The sequence below is a fragment of the Oncorhynchus clarkii genome, chromosome 27 (genome assembly GCF_045791955.1).
Source record: "Oncorhynchus clarkii lewisi isolate Uvic-CL-2024 chromosome 27, UVic_Ocla_1.0, whole genome shotgun sequence".
Taxonomy (NCBI): Eukaryota; Metazoa; Chordata; class Actinopteri; order Salmoniformes; family Salmonidae; genus Oncorhynchus; species Oncorhynchus clarkii.
In genome coordinates, this window is record NC_092173.1 from 1,766,294 (window position 1) to 1,784,932 (window position 18,639).

Sequence of the window (18,639 nt, forward strand, 5' to 3'; positions counted from 1 at the left end):
TATCTAAACCGCTGTTAAATATATTTTCCAAAACCTCAAATATTTTCAACAGTTTGAAGATAAGACTCAAAAACAACACTTAAGATTTGGAAGCATAGACATACCGCACATAGATCAGATCTGTGACTTCTTAGACTTGCTTTCAATGAGAATGACAGATCTATAACACACATTTTCTATGTGAAGTTGGTCAGGTCACCTAAAAAGTTATATGTTGCAGCTTTAAGGCCTATAAACAGGTCATTGCATGAATTCTGATCATTACAGAGCAGGTGGCCACGTCTCCAAAAGGCTTTTCAGCCAATCATATTTCATTTCTTTTAGAATGGACTTCCCGGGTCTTGTTTTCCACTCATAGCTGGTGATGTTTTCGACATAGCTGTCCCCCAGTATTAGTTATGGACGTTAATGAAACAGTACAGGCCCAATGGAAGAGTCTTGAGTGTTGTTTTAAAGTATTGTAAAGATCGTGTGGGACAGGCAATGTAACAGTACAGACCCAAAGATAGGGGGGTTGACTGGGACAGGCAATGTAACAGTACAGACCCAATGGAAGAGACAGGCAATGTAACATCCATAAAGGTTTTAGGAAATGTAAAACCTGCACCTGACATCAGATCATCTTGAAACTTACTCTGGAAAGTGACATTTCATCAAGGTTTTATAATAATTCCTGATTTTCATTGTCAGTATGTTTTTTCAGCTTTATGATGTCAGTAACATACATAACGGTTGTGGATGTGATGGATCGTATCTTCTCTTCAGAAGCTGTTCCATTCACCACATTCAGTGTGCTTGTTCTGAGATATTTTCTTCAGACTTCTACTGAAGCAATTGTTGATAACTTGAAAGTTACGTGTTCTAGCTAAGATTCTCTTTACAAACATATTCTGAAGTCAGAGGTTGGAATCGCTTCAGGGAACTGAAATATATGCTGAAATCTGGGGTTTAAAATCAGTTCAGGAAACTGAAATATATGCTGAAATCTGGGGTTTAAAATCAGTTCAGGGAACATAAATGTATAGTGAAATGCATTTCTCTACATTGCAGTACTGGGGGGGGCAATGTAAATAGTCCAGTTGCCATTTGATTAATTGTTCAGCAGTCTTATGACTTGAGGGTAGAAGCTGTTAAGGAGCCTTTTGGTTCTAGACTTGGCGCTCCGGTATCGCTTGCCGTGCGGTAGCAGAGAAAACAGTCTATGACTTGGGTGACTAACGATATTATTGGCTTTCCTCTGACACCGCCTATTATATAGGTCCTGGATGGCAGGAAGCTTGGCCCCAGTGATGTACTGGGCCGTACACACCACCCTCTGTAGCGCCTTACAGTCAGATGCCGAGCAGTTGCCATACCAGGCGGTGATGTAACCGGTCAGGATGCTCTCGATGGTGCAGCTGTAGAAACTTTTGAGGATCTGGGGACCCATGCCAAATCTTTTCAGTCTCCTGAGGGGGAAGAGGTTTGGTCGTGCCCTCTTCCTGACTTTCTTGGTGTGTTTGGACCATGATAGTTTGTTGGTGATGTGGACACCAAGGAACTTCAAATCCTCCACCTGAACCACTACAGCCCCGTCGATGTCAATGGGGGCCTGTTCGGCCCGCCTTTTCCTATAGTCTACGATCATCTCCTTTGTCTTAATCACATGGAGGTCTCTGACCTCCTCCCTATAGGCTGCCTCATCGTTGTCGGTGATCAGGCCTACCACTGTTGTGAGCAAACTTAATGATGCTGTTGGAGTCGTGTTTGGCCACGCAGTCGTGGGTGAACAGGGAGTACAGGAAGGGACTAAGTGCACACCCCTGAGGGGCCCCAGTGTTGAGGATCAGCGTGGCAGACGTGTTGTTGCCTACCCTTACCACCTGGGGGCGGCCCATTAGGAAGTCCAGGATCCAGTTGCAGAGCGAGGTGTTTCGTCCCAGGGTCCTTAGCTTAGTGATGAGCTTCGTGGGCACTATGGTGTTGAACGCTGAGCTGTAGTCAATGACCAGCATTCTCACATACAGTGGGGAGAACAAGTATTTGATACACTGCCGATTTTGCAGGGTTTCCTACTTACAAAGCATGTAGAGGTCTGTAATTTTTTATCATAGGTACACTTCAACTGTGAGAGACGGAATCTAAAACAAAAATCCAGAAAATCACATTGTATGATTTTTAAGTAATTAATTAGCATTTTGTTGCATGACATAAGTATTTGATCACCTACCAACCAGTAAGAATTTCAGCTCTCACAGACCTGTTAGTTTTTCTATAAAGCCCTCCTGTTCTCCACTCATTACCTGTATTAACTGCACCTGTTTGAACTCGTTACATGTATAAAAGACACCTGTCCACACACTCAATCAAACAGACTCCAACCTCTCCATAATGGCCAAGACTAGAGAGCTGTGTAAGGACATCAGGGATAAAATTGTAGACCTGCTGGGATGGGCTACAGGACAATAGGCAAGCAGCTTGGTGAGAAGGCAGCAACTGTTGGCGCAATTATTAGAAAATGGAAGAAGTTCAAGATGACGGTCAATCACCCTCGGTCTGGGGCTCCATGCAGGATCTCACCTCGTGGGGCATCAATGATCATGAGAAAGGTGAGGGATCAGCCCAGAACTACATGGCAGGACCTGGTCAATGACCTGAAGAGAGCTGGGACCACAGTCTCAAAGAACCATTAGTAACACACTACGCCGTCATGGATTAAAATCCTGCAGCGCACGCAAGGTCCCCCTGCTCAAGCCAGCGCATGTCCAGTTTGCCAATGACCATCTGGATGATCCAGAGGAGGAATGGGAGAAGGTTATGTGGTCTGATGAGACAAAAATAGAGCTTTTTGGTCTAAACTCCACTCGCCGTGTTTGGAGGAAGAAGAAGGATGAGTACAACCCAAGAACACCACACCACCAGTGTTCCTATATCAGACCACACAAACACCAGTGTTCCTATATCAGAACACACCAGCACCAGTGTTCCTATATCAGACCGCACCAGTGTTACTATATCAGACCACACTAGCACCAGTGTTCCTACACTGCTCAAAAAAATAAAGGGAACACTAAAATAACACATCCTAGATCTGAATGAATGAAATATTCTTATTAAATACTTTTTCCTTACATAGTTGAATGTGCTGACAACCAAATCACACAAAAATTATCAATGGAAATCAAATTTATCAACCCATGGTCTGGATGGTCTGGATTTGGAGTCACACTCAAAATTAAAGTGGAAAACCACACTACAGGCTAATCCAACTTTGATGTAATGTCCTTAAAACAAGTCAAAATGAGGCTCAGTAGTGTGTGACCTCCATGTGCCTGTATGACCTCCCTACAACGCCTGGGCATGCTCCTGATGAGGTGGCGGATGGTCTCCTGTGGGATCTCCTCCCAGACCTGGACTAAAGCATCCGCCAACTCCTGGACAGTCTGTGGTGCTACGTGGCGTTGGTGGATGGAGCGAGACATGATGTCCCAGATGTGCTCATTTGGATTCAGGTCTGGGGAACGGGCGGGCCAGTCCATAACATCAATGCCTTCCTCTTGCAGGAACTGCTGACACACTCCAGCCACATGAGGTCTAGCATTGTCTTGCATTAGGAGGAACCCAGGGCCAACCGCACCAGCATATGGTCTCACAAGGGGTCTGAGGATCTCATCTCGGTACCTAATGGCAGTCAGGCTACCTCTGGTGAGCACATGGAGGAAAGAAAGAAATGCCACCCCACACCATGACTGACCCACCGCCAAACTGGTCATGCTGGAGGATGTTGCAGGCAGCAGAACGTTCTCCACGGCGTCTCCAGACTCTGTCACGTCTGTCACATGTGCTCAGTGTGAACCTGCTTTCATCTGTGAAGAGCACAGGGCGCCAGTGGCGAATTTGCCAATCTTGGTGTTCTCTGGCAAATGCCAAACGTCCTGCACGGTGTTGGGCTGTAAGCATAACCCCCACCTGTGGATGTCGGGCCCTCATACCACCCTCATGGAGTCTGTTTCTGACCGTTTGAGCAGACACATGCACATTTGTGGCCTGCTGGAGGTCATTTTGCAGGGCTCTGGCAGTGTTCCTCCTTGCACAAAGGAGGAGGTAGCGGTCCTGCTGCTAGGTTGTTGCCCTCCTATGGCCTCCTCCAAGTCTCCTGATGTACTGGCCTGTCTCCTGGTAGCGCCTCCATGCTCTGGACACTACGCTGACAGACACAGCAAACCTTCTTGCCACAGCTCGTGTGTCATCCTGGATGAGCTGCACTACCTGAGCCACTTGTGTGGGTTGTAGACTCTGTCTCATGCTACCACTAGAGTGAAAGCACCGCCAGCATTCAAAAGTGACCAAAACATCAGCCAGGAAGCATAGGAACTGAGACGTGGTCTGTGGTCCCTTCCTGCAGAACCACTCTTTATTGGGGGTGTCTTGCTAATTGCCTATAATTTCCACCTGTTGTCTATTCCATTTGCACAACAGCATGTGCAATTTATTGTCAATCAGTGTTGCTTCCTAAGTGGACAGATTGATTCCTATTTGTTCCTATTTCAGACCACACCAGTGTTCCTATATCAGACCACACCAGTGTTCCTATATCAGACCACACCAGTGTTCCTATATCAGACCACACCAGTGTTCCTATATCAGACCACACCAGTGTTCCTATATCAGACCACACCAGTGTTCCTATATCAGACCACACCAGTGTTCCTATATCAGACCACACCAGTGTTCCTATATCAGACCACACCAGTTTTCCTATATCAGACCACGCCAGCACCAGTGTACCTATATCAGACCACACCAGTGTTACTATATCAGACCACACCAGTGTTCCTATATCAGACCACACCAGTGTTCCTATATCAGACCACACCAGCACCAGTGTTCCTATATCAGACCACACCAGTGTTACTATATCAGACCACACCAGCGTTCCTATATCAGAACACACCAGCGTTCCTATGATGGTCTCCACACCTTGTAATTGTACTAGTACCACTACTATACTATGATGGTCTCCACACCTTGTTATTGTACTAGCTCCACTGCTATACTATGATGGTCTCCACACCTTGTTATTGTACTAGCTCCACTACTAGTACCACTACTATACTATGATGGTCTCCACACCGTGTTATTGTACTAGCTCTACTACTAGCTCCACTACTATACTATGATGGTCGCCACACCTTGTTATTGTACTAGCTCTACTACTAGCTCCACTACTATACTCTGATGGTCTCCACACCTTGTTATTGTACTAGCTCCACTACTATACTTTGATGGTCTCCACACCTTGTTATTGTACTAGCTCCACTACTAGTACCACTACTATACTATGATGGTCTCCACACCTTGTTATTGTACTAGCTCCACTACTATACTATGATGGTCTCCACACCTTGTTATTGTACTAGCTACACTACTATACTATGATGGTCTCCACACCTTATTGTACTAGCTCCACTACTATACTATGATGGTCTCCACACCTTGTTATTGTACTAGCTCCACTACTATACTATGATGGTCTCCACACATTGTTATTGTACTAGCTCCACTACTATACTATGATGGTCTCCACACATTGTTATTGTACTAGCTCCACTACTAGTACCACTACTATACTATGATGGCCTCCACACCTTGTTATTGTACTAGCTCCACTACTATACTATGCTGGTTTCCACACCTTGTTATTGTACTAGCTCCACTACTATACTATGATGGTCTCCACACATTGTTATTGTACTAGCTCCACTACTAGTACCACTACTATACTATGATGGTCTCCGCACCTTGTTATTGTACTAGCTCCACTACTATACTATGATGGTCTCCACACCTTGTTATTGTACTAGCTCCACTACTAGTACCACTACTATACTATGATGTTCTTCACACCTTGTTATCAAATATATTTTTATAAAGCCCTTTTTACATCAGCCGATGTCACAAAGTGATATACAGGAACTCAGCCTAAAACCCCAAACAGCAATGCAGATGTAGAAGCACCGTGGCTCCCCAATTAAGGTTCAACCAGCCGCCTGTAGTTGGGAGGTAGTTCTGTAGTTGTATACAGCCAGACTGGAAGGGTTCATGCAGAGTGTTGGTAGAGAGGTAGTTCTGTAGTATCTAGTCAGACTGGAAGGGTTCATGCAGACTGTTGGTAGAGAAGTAGTTCTGTAGTATCTAGCCAGACTGGAAGGGTTCATGCAGATTGTTGGTAGAGAGGTAGTTCTGTAGTATCTAGCCAGACTTGAAGGGTGTCATGCAGATTTTATCAAGGTTGGTTTGATGGAGGCAGTTTTAAGGGAATTAGGCACAGTGCTTGAATTAAAGTGATTTATGATTGTATGATTCTTGTGGGAATAGGGTCCAAGGGGCAGGTAGTTGACCTCATATAATTGACCATTTCAGAGACAGATGTTTAGGTTTTCAATGAGAATATAGTGAAACTGCAGCTGGGAGGCTCAGTGTGAAGCAGAGGGCAGGTCTGAATCAAGGGGTAGATTGTACAGTGAAACTGCAGCTGGGAGGCTGTGTGAAGCAGAGGGCAGGTCTGAATCAAGGGGTAGATTGTACAGTGAAACTGCAGCTGGGAGACTCAGTGTGATGCAGAGGGCAGGTCTGAATCAAGGGGTAGATTGTACAGTGAAACTGCAGCTGGGAGGCTCAGTGTGATGCAGAGGGCAGGTCTGAATCAAGGGGTAGGTTGGACACTGATGTAAATGCTCTTTATTTTTCGGATTTGGGGAATTGAAAAATGTTACTTTATTCAAAGGAGGCATTAGCGAGTGGTTGAACTAATCTCTTTACTACAGAAAATATAATTATGGGGTTCCCGTCACCATTTGCAATGAGATTGGTAAAGTGTAACTTGTGTGTTCAGTGCCTCTTTGTAGTCAGTCTGGTGATATACCAGGGCCTGGGCATGCAGTCTGTTGATAGTCTGTTGGCCTGGGGATACAGTTAGGTTTGTTTTCCTCTAGCTGTTCCCCAGTTTGCTCCCAGCAGCATTCATAGAACGTAGATCACTGTTAAACTAGGCTGCAGAGCGTTTGTTTGACTGAATGAATATGACATTGTCTTAAATGCAGCGTTAAAATGTTAAGTTTTAATTCTCATCCATTACAAAAAGAGGTGCAGCGAAATGCTTATGTTTCTAGCTCCAACGGTGCAGTAATACCTACCAATACAAATCAATACACACACAAATCCCCAAGATAACAAGAAATAAATGAATAAATATCAGCACGATGTCAGACTTCGGAATTTAAATATTTAAGCAGAGCGGTGGCCAGCGGTCAAAGGCACTGCATCTCAGTGAGGCGTCACTACAGTCCCTGGTTCTAATCCAGGCTGTATCACAACCGGCTGTGATCGGGAGTCCCATAGGGCGGCGCACAATTGGCCCAGCATCGTCCAGGTTAGGGGAGAGTTTGGCCGGCCAGGAAGTCCTTGTCCCATCGCGCCCTAGCAACTCCTTGTGGCAGGCGGGCCCATGCACGCTGACTTCAGGTGCCAGCTGGACGGTGTTTCCTCCGACACATTGGTGTGGCTGACTTTCGGGTTAAGCGAGCAGTGTGTCAAGAAGTGCAGTGTGGCTTGGCAGGGTCGTGTTTCAGCATTGTGTCGTGAAGTGCTGCTTGGCAGGGTCGTGTTTCAGCAGTGTGTCAAGAAGTGCAGTGTGGCTTGGCAGGGTCGTGTTTCAGCAGTGTGTCAAGAAGTGCAGTGCGGCTTGGCAGGGTCGTGTTTCAGCAGTGTGTCAAGAAGTGCAGTGCGGCTTGGCAGGCTCGTGTTTCAGCAGTGTGTCAAGAAGTGCAGTGTGGCTTGGCAGGGTCGTGTTTCAGCAGTGTGTCAAGAAGTGCAGTGTGGCTTGGCAGGGTCGTGTTTCAGCAGTGTGTCAAGAAGTGCAGTGCTGCTTGGCAGGGTCGTGTTTCGGAGGACGCATGGCTCTCGACCTTCACCTCTCCCCGGAGTCCGTAGAGGAGTGTAATTGGATTAAACAAAATTGGTGAGAAAAAATATATAATACACTCGTACTGAAATCAGATTTTTCAATGACCTGGCAGATGTGTCAAACCATGTAAACACCTGCAAGACTTCGGTTAGAAGTGAATCACCTGCCTGGACATCCTAAGAACCACACAGAGACCTGCATTTTGAAGTCGGTTTAATAATACTTGTAAAACCTGACTTCAGGTGATTGAGGGATCTAGTCTAGATTAAACATCATATGAAGTTTTATCATGTGGAGGTTACATTCAGGTCTCTGTTTAATTAAATAATTGGTTTGTCTTTGACAGGAGAGAGACCAGACCCTCCTTCTGACAGCAGGAAGAGTCCTTCAGGGGAACCAGACCCTGAGACGTCTAAACCAGCAGGACGACATCACTGCTCCCAGTGTGGAAAGAGTTTTACTCAGTTAGGGAGCCTGAAAACACACAATAGAATACACACAGAAGAGAAGCCTTACCACTGCTCCTTGTGCGGAAAGAGTTTTAGGTGGTTAGGGAGCGTCGAAAGGCATGAGAGGACACACACAGGAGAAAAGCCTTTCCAATGTTCCCATTGTGGAAAGAGTTGTACCCAGTTAGGGAGCCTGAAGGAGCACGAGAGAATACACACAGGAGAAAAGCCTTACCAATGTTCCCATTGTGGAAAGCATTTTGCCCAGTTAGGAAACCTGAACCAGCATGAGAGGACACACACAGGAAAAAATACGTACCACTGCTCCCACTGTGGAAAGAGATTTACCCGGTTAAGGTACCTGAAAGAGCATGAAAGAATACATACAAATACACAGGAGGAGAAGACATACCACTGCTCTCATTGTGGAAAGACATTTTCCCAGTCAGAGGACCTGAAATCACACGAGAGAATCGAGAGGCTGTGTTCTGACTTGTGTTTTTGACTGAGAATGTGTGTTTTTGTTTGGGCTGTCAGACTTGAGATAACTTTGTGTAATGTTAGTGCACAATTTTTTATTTGTGATTAATTCATTGTCTGAAAGCGTTGAAAATACACTGAAAGTATCCAAAATGCATACTATATACCGCTAAAATCTACAATGCCATGTAAAAACAAGATGACATGGAGGTTAAATAAAGTGTGCTTTATCAATGTAACATATTGTGACCCTTCCACTGTGGGGCTCTGTAGAGTCATAATATCCATAACAACTACAGGTCAAACAGGGAAATGGTTCCAATCCTTTTTCCACCATTCATTTTTCCCATAGGGCTGTGTTTTGTTTAGGGTTACCCTGGTGTGATGTTTTGATAACCATGTAAATCTCTCTAGGACAAGGTGACCGAGGGCACACCGTGTGTTGTGAATGTATTGTAATGTTTTTAATATTGTATAACTGCCTTTATTTTGCTGGACCCCGGGTGGGTATAATTTGTGGAACCTTCCAACAGGAATCCGTTCCAAAAACTTCGTAAATAACAAGGTTGCCAACAAACAACGCATACAGAGTCGTATAACAGTAGAATGAGATACCGAATAGGGAGTGAGCTATGTAATTACGTTTTTCACTCACCACGTTTATTCTGAAAAAATGTATCGTCGTTCTGGTGGCCTCCACCATTTCTCATTCGTTGGTTTAGTTGTTATTTCCGGTGTTCCTGCATTTTCTGGTGAACTCTGTTGCGCCTCAATTGGGGAATCGCTGTGGTTGAAATGTAACTGATGACCGCAAGCCCCAGTATTTAATTAGCTAGGTGGCTTGTACACAATTGTTACCGATGATACTGTATATACCTACTCGTACTGCAGAAACATACATTGTATTTTGCCAAGTTCTCTCTGTGTTAATCCTGTTTCCCAAATATAGCAGGTAACTTGTGTCGATGTTGTTGAGTTCATCTTGCCTAGTAAAATAAAGATTAAATAAATTAGAACATTTCAAATATATACTTTGACCTATTTCAGGTAACCCCAAGATGCTTGATTCACTACAGCTGCTTTTGAATAACTTTCCAGGCGTTTTTGATTTACATTCCGACTTTTGAACGTATGTTTATTGGACATATATATTAGTGTCTAATAAAAAAGAGCAACTTATGTAAAGCATCCCATCTGTTTTAAGGTTAAAGTGTGTGTGTATATGTGTGTAGTGTAGGTCTTCTTGATGTCCACTAGGTGTCAGCACAGCTTCAATAATGTCACACCAGGTTCACAACATGTTTTCATGTGTAACGAATCAAATTGTATTTGTCACATGCGCCGAATACTACATATGTAGACCTTACAGTGAAATGCTGAAATGAGGCCCTTAACCAACAATTTAGTTGTAAGAAAAATGTGTTAAGTAAAAAATAAGAAATAAAAGTAACAAATAATAAAAAATCAGAAGTAAAATAAAAATAGCAAGGCTATATACATGGGGTACCGGTGTTCCTTTCAAGTCCAGTGGTGTAAATTACTTAACAAAAATGTATTTAAAGTACTCCACTACATTCTGTTTATATCTGGGGTTTTTGTATCTGTACTTTTACTCTTTCCGTTTCTTTACAACATTCAATTTTACTTCGCCACACTTTTTAAAGAAAATAATATATTTTTTTACTCCATACAGTTTCCCTGGCACCCAAAAGTACTTTTTGCATTTGGAATGCTAAGCCGGACAGGAAAATGGTCCAATTCACACACTTATCAAGAGAACATCCCTACTGCCTCTGATCTAGCGGACTCACTTAAACACATGCTTCGTTTGTAAATTATGTCTGAGTGTTCCCATGGCTATTTCTTAAATAAAAATACAAGAGAATTGTGCTGTCTGGTTTGCTTAATAATATGGAAGGTCAAATAATTTATACTTTTACCACTGATACTTAAGTATCTTTTAGCAATGACGTTTACTTAGTATTTTATTGGGTGACTTTCACTTTTACTTGAGACATTTTCTATTAACAAATCTTTACTTTTACTCAAGTATGACAATTGGGTGCTTTTTCAACCACTGTTCAAGACATTTAGCACCCAATACCCAACATTCACTTGGTGGCTTGAAGTAGGAGTGCTGAACTAGGATCTGTTTAGCATTTGTGAGTAGAATGAATAACATTACTTTGTTGGGGGGTGGGGGGTACTGATTCCAGTTCAGCAGTCTTAGCCTGAGACATTTCATAAATGCGTACAGAGGAGCACTTTTCTACGATCAGCTTTGCCTAGATCATTCTGAATCAGTTGTCTCTGGAATAAGATTATATGGACAGGGGTGGGTTTGATCGTAGATCAGCACTCTTACTCAACACCAGTTGCTGTACCCTAACATTTTATAATCCCATTTCCATTGCTGTCTATGTCCTTCCGGAACCCCACCTCAACATTGTTCTGTCAAGGCAACAAAAGCAAGTTGGCATGCTCTTGAAAGGAATTTAACTCACAACCTCTCCTTTGGGAATTCACCACCATAACTACTACTACAACTATTTTTAAACTATCTTAACATGTGGCTTTCTTCAGGGGGACCAAGACTAGGAACACGTTTGAATGGTCTTCAAAGAATGGCCCCAGGTAAAAGTTGGCTTTTGCAGGGTATGGTTGTATTGTTACTCCACAGCATAGTATGCTATCACAACTCTATTGAAATCACATTTGGAACAAGGTGTCACTTCATTCTTGCTATTTGATGGGAACTAGCCCCTTTTCCCCTACATACCTCTTGTTTTCTCTTTCAGGCCCACAAAGGCAACAAGAAAGAAGTTGCGACATTAACTGTTTCTCTGGGATTTGAACTAGGGGGTACAAACCTCAAGTTAGCTCTTTCATGCCAACAAAAGGCAACATCAAAAATGGCTCTCTAAAAAAATTCTCTCCTCAGATTTGAACTCTCAAACTCTGGTTTGGGGAGCAGTCACCATAACCACCACTCTACCAGACAGACAGACACTAAATATTAAAGGGTACTTGAAAATGCACACATCAAAGACAACACTTCAGAGGTTGGAGAATGATGTGGGGGCTTGTACTTCTTGGATCTACCAACCGTTCCTCAATCTTCTTTTGATGACTACAAACATAGATTATGAATCTTCAAAACCTACACTATAGGATGGATGTGTTTAGGAACGGGACGAAATTCGAAAGGGGCGTGTTTCCAATTACAAACAAATAGACCCTAGAAATGTTATTCCAAAATCTTAATATTGGAACTTTGTCCCTTCATTTGCCTACTACTGTCTATAAGATATCATAACGTGTTTTTTTTCTTGGGGACAAGGTATCGGAACGCTTTTGAATGGTCTACAAAGCATGCCTCCAGGTCAAAGTTGGCTTTTGCAGACAAGGATAATATTGTTACTCCACGACATAGTATGTTATCACAACTCTATTAAATGGAGGCTAGGCATGCATAGGAACAGAGCGGTTTTAAAATAAGAGGCACTTCCTGATTGGATTTTACTCAGGTTTTCGCCTGCAATATCAGTTCTGTTATAGTCACAGACAATATTTGGACAGTTTTGGAAACTTTAGAGTGTTTTCTATCCTAATCTGAAAATGATATGCATATTCTAGTTTCTGGGGCTGAGAAATAGGCAGTTTCAAATGGGTACGTTTTTTAGCCAAAAACAAAAATACTGCCCCCTACACGCAAACGGTTAATCAGACTCATTTTGACTTTACATAGTGCACCAAGAGAGTTTCTTGCTTACGACCATACCAGCCTGAGTAAGCCTGATCTCGTCAGATCTCAGAAACTAAGCAGGGTCGGGCCTGGTTAGTACTTGGATAGGAGACCGCTTGGGAATACCTAGTGTTGTAAGCTTTTTGTCCACTGCATCATTTCATCAGCATCACTGACCTGAAGAATTAAAACTCTGTCCGTTTTTTCCCCAAAGGCTGAAAAATGTGCCCTCGCTTTGAAATAAGCAAGCAAGGTTTGTTTGTATTTCATCCAACGATCTGTGCTACAAAGTGATGGCTACAGTATATGCAATTTCTTCCACTTTTTCAGTGACACAAAGATGCTTATCTAAATGGTGAAAATGCAACATCTGTTAATCAGACTCACTTTGACTTGAAATAGTGCAACAAGAGATAATGTCTCGCTTACGACCATACCAGCCTGAGTGAGCACTTCTTGCTTGGAAAGTGAGACAGGTGTTGGTGATTAAGTTGTGAGTGAGTGTTTGTTTGCTTGAGAACTTTTTTTGGCTATTTTCAACGTTTTTTTGAAGTATAATTTTGAATTTTTGCATTTGAACAAGTTTAAGTTTGGTTCGTTTTTTTCCCCCTTTGAGTTTTGTTTTTCGGTCTCATTTATGTTTATTATGACGGACAACATGGCAGTGACTAACGGAATGGACAAGGACAAAGAAAATGCTCAACGGAAGAAACATGGAGATGAAGGAGGCCTGAAATATGGCAAAGAATTTACGGTGGCAGTGGAGTTGATGGGAGAAGATAAAGTTACAACGATGGAGATACTACTTTCGATTAAGGAGGTGTGTGGGAAGGTGGTTGGATGTAGAATGAAAGGAGAAAGAAAGTACGAAATTATAATGCGAAATGGAAAAGGAAAGGATCGTTTAATGGATGGTTTAATGATAAAAGACACAAGGATCATGGCGAGAGATATGATTGCAAACGAGCTAGTCGTATCTTTCATGACTTTTCCTGTACACATCGAAGACAAAGTTATACTGGATAAGCTGAGTAGCTGGGGTGTAACTGCTGTCTCAGAAATAAGGAGGAGAGTTTGGCCAGGTATGGAGATAGTGGACGGAACAAGATTTTGTAAAGTAAAATTCACTGAAACAGTACAATCATTGCCATATTTGACAAAATTTGAGACACTGGAGGGAGGAGAGTATTTTAGAGTAATACATGGTCAGGTCAGGGTTTGTCGACTGTGTATCTAGCCTGGGCACATAGTCAAAGACTGCCCTGAGTTCAAGTGTGGTAAACAGGGTCATTATGCGAGGGAATGTGTTGGAGGGAAGGAAAGGTCTTTTTGTGGTGGATGCCGAAAGAGACTAGAGGAGCGCAACTGTGGAGAGGTTTTGGCTGAAGAGGGGAGGCAGGAACTTTTCGAGGAAGCAGTTGTGTCACCGCAAGAAGGAGAAGAAGATGGAGTAGAGGACCTGGTGGAGGATGGAGAGACGGAGAAAAGAAGAGGGGAGAAGATGGAACAGAAGACGAATGAAATAGGGGGCAGTATTGATTCAGAAATAAGAAGAGGGAGTTTTCAGGAGGAGGGGGGGAGTGGGCTGGGTGGAGGCACTGGGGACTCACAGATTTTGGGGGGGGCCTCGGGCTATGTGGGTGCCTCGGAAGGAGGTGAAGTGGAGGGGAGTGGGACGCTGACAACGATACAGGAGACGCAAATGGATACAGGAAGCACAACAGGCACAGGAAAAAATATTTTGAGTTGGTTGGATGAGATGGATTTAGAGTCCATTTCAGATTCAGAAGACATGGAAAAGATTGATAGAACAAGGGGAGGCTACAGGAAGAGGAAAGCATCGGTGGAGGTGAAAAAGGACAGCAAGGGAAGAAAAACATGACAACAGGTAGAGGATAATGAGAAAATATTTATTTTTATTATTTATTGGAATGTTTAATTTTATGTCAATCAATGCGAATGGTTTAAGAACAATGGAAAAATTCCAAAGAATAGTAAAAATGAAGAATTCTGATATTTTATGCCTTCAAGAAACACATTGGGACAATATATGTATTTTAGAAGTTATGGAGTTATTTTAAAAAATATGGAGAGATTTTATTTTTGTTAACAATGGCAGGGGGAATTCAAGTGGTGTTGCTATTTTATTGAGGAAGGATGTGGTAGATAATGTGAAACATACGTATAATGATAATAATGGGAGGATTTTAATTTTAGATTTTGAATATATGAGTATGGTTTTTAGAATTATAGATATTTTGGCGCCAAATACTGAAATAGAGCGCAAAGATTTATTTTTAGAATTAGGAAAATGGTGTGAGGGAAACTGTACTGTAGTTGGGGATTTTAAGCAGAGGTGATAACTAGTACACTACAGAAACTGCTGCAAGAACTATCAGCACTTTCCAAAGGAAGGCATTGATGACAAGAATAATTATCTTTTCCAAATATGGTAATTTTGTATGTATCAAAGAGCGCTGTTTCCACCCAGGATGAAAACGGGGTACTTTTGCATGTTAAGGGTACGTGATAACCACTGTACTACAGAAACTGCTGCTTGAATTGTCAGCAAGGAGTAAACTGCATTTTACAGATTTTCATTGCATGAATTCAAATTTAGAAAATAAGGCATTTATGAAAAATAACTCTCTATTACAACTACGGTAATTATTGCATGTGACAAAGAGCACTGTTTCCGCCCGGTTTCGGACCGGGGACCTTTCGCGTGTTAAGCTAACATGATAACCACTACACTACAGAAACTACTGCAAGAACTGTCAGCAAGGAGTAAACCGAATTTTACAGATAATCATTGCATAAATTCAAATTTCCAAAGGAAGGAATTTATGACAAGAAGAATTCTCTGTTACAAATATGGTAATTTTTTGTAAGTATCAAAGAGCGTTGTTTCCGCCCAGGATGAAACCGGGGAACGTTTGCATGTTAAGATTATGTGATAACCACTACACTACAGAAACTGCTGCTAGAACTATCAGCAAGGAGTAAACCGAATTTTACAGATATTCATTGCATACTGGGAGGGGGTGCGTCAACAAGTTAACAGATGTTGCATTTTCACCATTTAGATAAGCATCTTTCTGTCACTCAAAAAGTGGAAGAAATTGCATATACTGTAGCCATCACTTTGTAGCACAGATCGTTGGATGAAATACAAACAAACCTTGCTTACTTATTTCAAAGCGAGGGCACATTTTTCAGCCTTTTGGGAAAAAATGGACAAAGAGTTTTAATTCTACAAGTCATTCATTCTGCTGATGAAATGATGCAAGAACACCCCCTAGTGACAAAAAGCTTACAGCACTCGGTATTCCCATGCGGTCTCCCAACCATGTACTAACCAGGACCGACCCTGCATGGCTTCCGAGATCTGACGAGATCAGGTGTACTCAGGCCAGTAGCTAATATGAGTAGTGAATAACTATCGTATTTTTATCACTCTGCAAAAACAGCTCGTTGATGAGAGGCTGAAAGAGAATTGCAAGAATCGCGCAATTTCACAGGCGGGCAAACAGGCAAATAACAAAAGGCATCTCGGAACGCACACCTCGTCGGTCGTTGTCAGTGGATTGTATTGGTGGGAAGAACAAAAATATAGTCTGCAGGGTAATCGAAGTCGCCGCATCCCCCTCTAATCTAATGTCAAGCCACAGGTCACAGGTGAGCTGCCTTGTTAAACCCTAAAAATAAATCAAAACACTATTGTGTTTAAAATACCCAATACGCCATTTGTTAAGATTTCCCCCATGTGGACCTGTTGTCACTCTTACCCTGTGGGTTGCTGATACTTCCAGACACTTTTTCGGTCTTATCTGAGGAATTTTATAATTTATATCAGAATGGCCATATTCTGAGGCCCCTTTAGCGCTCATTCAATGACGATTTACTACTCTTTTCCCATTGAAGGTGTCATGACTGTTCTGACCAGGTCAGGTTACAGGAGACCACAACCCTACAGATTATATCTCAACCCCAACAGAGGAGGAGAGATCTAGGGGTCTGAAGATGTGGAGGGTTTTATGACAACTCACGCCCTGGTAAATTGTAGGCCACAGACAAATTCCTTTGTCCTGTTACTATGGAGAACCAGCCTCAGAACATTAAACATGAAATAAAGGGACTTTGGAACAATGATTTCCGTCAGCCACAATGGTGGTCATGACGATAGATGGAATATGGAAATGTATGTCATTTTTGTTTTGTTATTAAAGGGTAATAGATGACGTTATTACGAAAACATTGTAATGTGAAGAGTTTTCCTAGTAGAGATGGTTGATGTTTATACATTGTACGTTGTATGGAAAATATCCAAATCAAAGAGAATGTTTTGGGGAAGATGAAATGTTAAGTTAGTTGTCTAAAATTGGATTTGAATATTATCTAGACCTTGCCTCATTAATTAACTTGGTACGCCCAGAGAATTGCCCTAAAGGCGGTAACGCCCACTTCTGACCCAAGGGTAGAAAACTTGTGACTATAGAATTTACAAGGAGACTACGTGACCCAAGCTGCAGCAAGGTCTAAAAAGTCAACGAACCCAGAACAAGTTTGAAGACAAATAAATCATTTTCTATCCAAGCTATAGATGAGTAGCTGTGTCTAAGCGGGTGAATTCAAGTCGAACCACCTAGCCTCCATCTCCCATTGAATCGTGGTATGTGAAGGGTTTCATTCCTATGCTGTGAGCTCTGAGCTACAGAGCTGTCTGTCCTCAGAAGACCCCTTCCAGAGCAAAGGGTGAGGGAACAGACTCCTAAGCCAAAAGGACACTGACATCGGGAGGACGAGCAGGGAGGTGCGCAGGAGAAGTGCGTCATCGAACAGCTGAACGGTCCACTCAGAGAATCCTCGGAGATCATCCCCATGTAATTACATCATTATATTCTGACCCATAAGAGCGGCAGTTTGGGGCAAGGCTGGGTTAGAATAGCATAGCTGACAAATTCACCCAAATGTATATTTCTCGTGTACTTTCTTTTTTCTCTCTCTTTTGAAATCCCCATTGTGGGAAACACGCGCCATAGTGTGTTGGCCCATTATACTAAGTTCTAAACAATAGCCTATAATGTGTTTTGTCTATGTGTATCTCTTATCATAATTTTAGCTTTTTAGTAAATAAATATTCAACTGAGATTGGTGTGGTACGAATTCATTGGTGAGACCCGGGTCCGTGCAGATTCACGGGCTATACGACGTTCAGAACGAGATTGGTAGAAGCAACTGGTTAATTAGCGGCTGCTGTAAAATCGATATTCTGATTTTCTTTGAGTTAATTTGGGTAATAGAAACTCAATAAAAACAATTTTTCCCATGGTGCCCCAGGTTAATGAGTTAATAATTGCTTGATTCAGTTAACTTCATATGGCTGCAGGAGCAGTATTGTGTAGCTTGGATGAAAAGGTGCCCATTGTAAACGGCCAGCTCCTCAGTCTCAGTTGCTGATATATGCATATTATTATTCGTATTAGATAGAAAACACTCTAAAGTTTCCAAAACTGTCAAAATATTGTCTGTGAGTATAACAGAACTGATATTGCAGGCGAAAGCCTGAGGAAAATCAAAACAGGAAGTGTCTTCTATTTTGAAAACTCCATGTTCCATAGCCTCCCATTGCTCCATTTAAGGGATATCAACCAGATTCCTTTTCCTATCGCTTCCTCAAGGTGTCAACAGTCTTCGGACATAGTTTCAGGCTTTTATTTTGAAAAATTGTCCAGAAAGATAACATCGCGTCAAATGGTCACGTGAGTTTTGCTCGAGCAACAGAGTTTGGACAGCTATTGTTTTTCCCTCTCCTACTGTGAAAGACATTTGCGGTTGATATATTATCAATTATATATTTCAAAAACAACCTGAGGATTGATTATAAAAAACGTTTGACATGTTTCTGTGGATATTATGGAAACTATTTGGAATTTGTCTGCGTTGTCGTGACCGCTCTTTCCTGTGGATTTCTGAACATGACACGCCAGACAAACGGAGGTATTTTGGATATAAATATA

At 42.3% G+C, this 18,639-nt stretch overlaps 2 pseudogenes; both read left to right on the forward strand.

The window, feature by feature from the left end:
* Positions 1 to 9,359, forward strand: part of LOC139386217 (zinc finger protein 271-like) — a 35,036-nt pseudogene extending 25,677 nt beyond the window's left edge.
* Positions 9,360 to 12,641: 3,282 nt separating this feature from the next.
* LOC139386442 (5S ribosomal RNA) lies at positions 12,642 to 12,760 on the forward strand (annotated as a pseudogene).
* Positions 12,761 to 18,639: the final 5,879 nt, after the last annotated feature.